Source organism: Salvia miltiorrhiza, chromosome 3, assembly GCF_028751815.1.
Source record: "Salvia miltiorrhiza cultivar Shanhuang (shh) chromosome 3, IMPLAD_Smil_shh, whole genome shotgun sequence".
NCBI lineage: Eukaryota > Viridiplantae > Streptophyta > Magnoliopsida > Lamiales > Lamiaceae > Salvia > Salvia miltiorrhiza.
In genome coordinates, this window is record NC_080389.1 from 44,789,759 (window position 1) to 44,794,181 (window position 4,423).

Here is a 4,423-nt window from a genome sequence, read left to right on the forward strand (position 1 = left end):
GTTAGAACGAATTTTGTTGGGAACATTGTGGAATATCCTAACCCTTGTTTTGATGATACCAAAATTCATAGGACTTAATTGTAATAGACTAGATTTGCTTTGAACTCAAGTGTTAGAGTTCGGTTCTAGTTTAGCTTGCGGTGTCAAAGACTGAAGACTGAAGACTGAAGACTGCAGATACCAACTGAAGTATCAGTTAAAGATTGATTACTTAATGCGCGCAAAGGACTGATACTAAAGTCAAGTATCAGTTGAATATTCCTCCTAGGACTGATCTTCCAACGTTCAGAGGAAGCCACGTACTCACAAAGTACAACCGCATTAAATGCAGAGATCTCAGGATATCTTTATCTCTGCAGAGGTCATTCCTATCTGGTGGTTACTTTTCAGAGACGTCACATCTCCTGTCCATCAAGAGAGCCGTTTCCACCCAGACAAGGAACCTCGAAGATTGAAGCCTCAGCCCAAATTCGAATTGCTCTCCAACGGAAGAAATCTTGATGACGTTCTACGCCAACGGATCTATTCAAGAGTTCTCATACAAATAGCGCTCGAGGATCACTTCAACCTTCACCGATTCAACGACATAAGCTGAAGCTCTGTCGAAATTGCTACTCAGCCTAAAGCTTAATCTCCCCAAAGCTTGAATCGAAGAAGAGAATTCCAAAGCCAAAATCAGTCACTGCTGATTACACATATTCTCTTAGACCTTAGGCAAACCTCTGTTTACCCAGAAGCCAAAGGTCAAACTTGCTTCAAAGAACTTGTTCTTTGTAGTGAAGTTGGCACTCGTTCAAACCTCCCTCCCAAAAGAGTGTTTAAGTGATTCGGAGTTCAGGAATGTACTCTGACTCTGAGTGAGAAGTCTTAGCACGGGTTGTGCTGAGCAGAGAAATCCGACGCGAGTGAAGCGTGGGTCCTGAAGAAGGATTTTCTTCAGTGGTACGGTTGTGTGCACCCGACAAGCACACGGTTTGGTTTGCAGTGCACCTGTTAAGCACTTGCGGAGTGGATTGTTGGTCTGATCAACCAACCATGGATGTAGGAAAGGGTTTTTCCGAACCACGTAAAAGTCTCTGTGTTGTTTACAGCTTTCAGTTTTACATTCTTACTTGTGTTATTTTATTTGATAAACTGAACACTGATTAACTGCAAAGAGTAACCTAACAACCAACAACGTGCTCCACCAAGGCTATTGCGAAACTAAGTTTAATTTCCGCTGCGTATGATATCAGTATGACTGATCTATCTTTTGATAGTCAGGAAGAGTGTTATCATCTCTGTCTTTGCAAACACGACTGAAGCCCTTACGTGCATCAGTTAAGTTCCAACAACTTAACTGATAACTCTTTACTGAAGAGTTTTCAGTATCAGTCGTCAACCCTGTTTGGTCAAAGCTGTTTTCAGTAAAACATGAGTCTTTGTTTGCATGCAAAGTTTCGTTTTGATCTCTGACTGAGATCCCTCTGATTGAGGATTTGAAAAATAGCCCATAGGTGTATTCCCCCCCCCCCCATACACCTATTCGAGACCCTCTGGACCTAACAAATTTTTATGTATTTGTTACGAAACTTTAACAGGCCTTAGTATATTGTGTGTGAAACATGAGCATCTATCGAATTTGTTGCAACTGAGTTTTTTGGTTATGTCTTTAGGTCCCGAGGCCGTCGCCATCGACAAAGTTGACAAAGATGGTGGAGGTTTATGTGAAGAATTGATTGTTTTATATTAATTCATACTGAAACAATGGAGGTTATTTTATTATTTCAAACGGTGAAAATTATTTCATAATATTTTGGCTTTGAGTAGTTAATGAGATTATTCATTATTACTAGACTGTGAGTTGTAATATAAATTATACATCATGTTACGAACTACGCTATATTATGTAAATAATTTTACGAATGGTTTGTTAGACTAAATTATTTGGTACTTGTGTTTCTTGTAAACAGCCCAAGTAATCTGTGATAATTATTTTAATGAGTGTTACAAATTTCAAATGTTTTTGTACGAATTGGTAGGATAATGTTACATAATTAAAATTACCGTTGTATTTTGTCAAACGAATTCCATGACTATAGAACTATAAATCGACATAGTATAAATCAGAACAATAGAACTACTAAAAATCGATATTCATAGTAGTAAATAATTATAAGCAATTAGTATATAACTCCATGACTTAAAAATATTAAAAGAACTCCATGACTTAGTCAATTTCCATGAATTAAAAATGTCAAAAGAACTCCAAATAAAATTCAAATCGCATGAAAAACTTAAAAATTCGAGAATTAAATTGACAAGATTTGTTTCTCGTCATGGAGGTGCGAAGTTGTTAATTTTATTATAATTAATGAAAATTTTTCATTCTGTGCACGAATTGGAAGTATTTGTTATGAATTTAATTATATTTAATACTTTGCGAATTTAACCTGTGCTGTAATCATGAATTCTAAGAACTTCTGTTACGAATTGAATGAAAAATTTTGTTACGAATTCGTGCATAGAATGAAAATTTTTGTTACGAATTGAAAGTACTTTTGTTACGAATTATATTTTCATTTAATAAGAATTTTTTTTGTTCTATGCACGAATTATTTTTCATGTTTGATATGTGAAAAAAACTTTGATTAATGGTGTTTCACCTTTTCTGTACTTTGACAATATGAAAGATCGTGCTTCAGTTTTATTATAGTTTTACGTTTTAGGTTTATTGTTAAAGATTAAAGATTTGATTACATATCTAGGTTTATTGTTAAAGATTAAAGATTTGATTAGATATGGAAAGAACTTTTATGTTAATTAAATAGATACTAAAATTTGTGAATTACTATGCTATCCTTCAATATTGCAGACGTGATTTTGGAGTCTTTAATTTAGGATGATTACAGACCATTAGATCTTGTATATCCAATGGATGAGATTTGTTCATATTTTATACACTTAAAAGTGTTTTTATTATAGCCCTCCTCTATATATATATAGGGCAATGAGACCCTTATTTTTCAATGAAAAAGACATATATACTGATGAACAAGTCAATATATACTGATGAACAATATAATATATACTAATAAATAATGAAATTTAAAATATTTTGCTCCCTCCAGGATTCGAACCCTGAGAAAAAAATTCGCCCTTTAGGTGCAATATCAGTCATAGGATTGATAAAATAAACGTACGAAATCGAGTCTAAGATCTCACTAAAAATAAGGAGTCTCATTGGAGCGCTCTCATATATATATATATATATATATATATATAGGAATTGGTTCAATTGAGAAGCTCAAATGTGTTGAGAAGTTGAGAAGCAATGTAATAGATGAACATGTTAGTACATTTTGATGAACATGGTAATTAGACACTATATAAATAAATTCTTTGAACATACCAAATACAACTGACGAACATACGAATCTATTTAATTTGTTAAAAAATACGTCACCGCCAATGATCGAACCCCAGATCAAACTCGTGTTCATAAAAACTAATTGGCATGTTCATCTATTAAATTGCTTCTCAACTTCTCAACACATTTGAGCTTCTCAATATAACCTAACCCTATATATATATATATATATATATATATATATATATATATATAGGGGAGGGCTACCGTGAAAACACTTCTTAAAATAAAAATGAAAACGTTTTTCAATGTACGAATTTTATGTAGAACACATATGAATTCATCCAACAGGATTACGAATTGTGAAAAATAATTTTTTGCTACCTTTGGGATTCGAACTTAGGACCACGAATTCATCTAACAGGGTTACAAATCAACTGTAGATCTTGATGATCTAAAGGCTGAAAATTGTTTATATTTTTTTTATTTTAGCGCTCCCACACACACACACACACACATATATATATATATATATATATATATAGGGGAGGGCTAGAATAAAAACACTCTTAAGTGTATAAAATATAAATTATTTTCAGCCCTTAGATCATCAAGATCTACGGTTGATTCGTAACTCTTTTGGATGAATTCGTGGTCCTGGGTTCGAATCCCAAAGGTAGCAAAAATTTATTTTTCACAATTCGTAACCATGTTGGATGAATTCGTAACCCTGTTGGATAAAATTCGTACATTAAAAAACGTTTATATTTATATTTTAAGAAGTGTTTTTACTGTAGCCCTCCCCTATATATATATATATATATAGGGGTGGGCTAGAATAAAAACACTCTTAAGTGTATAAAATATAAACGTTTCTTAATGTACGAATTTTATGTAGAACACGTATGAATTTATCCAACAGAGTTATGAATTGCGAAAAATAAATTTTTGTTACCTTTGGGATTCGAACTCATGACCACGAATTCATCCAACAGGGTTACGAATCAACCATAGATCTTGATGATCTGTAAAATTCGAAGGTTTGATTAATATTACCTGATGAATCCGTTGCAG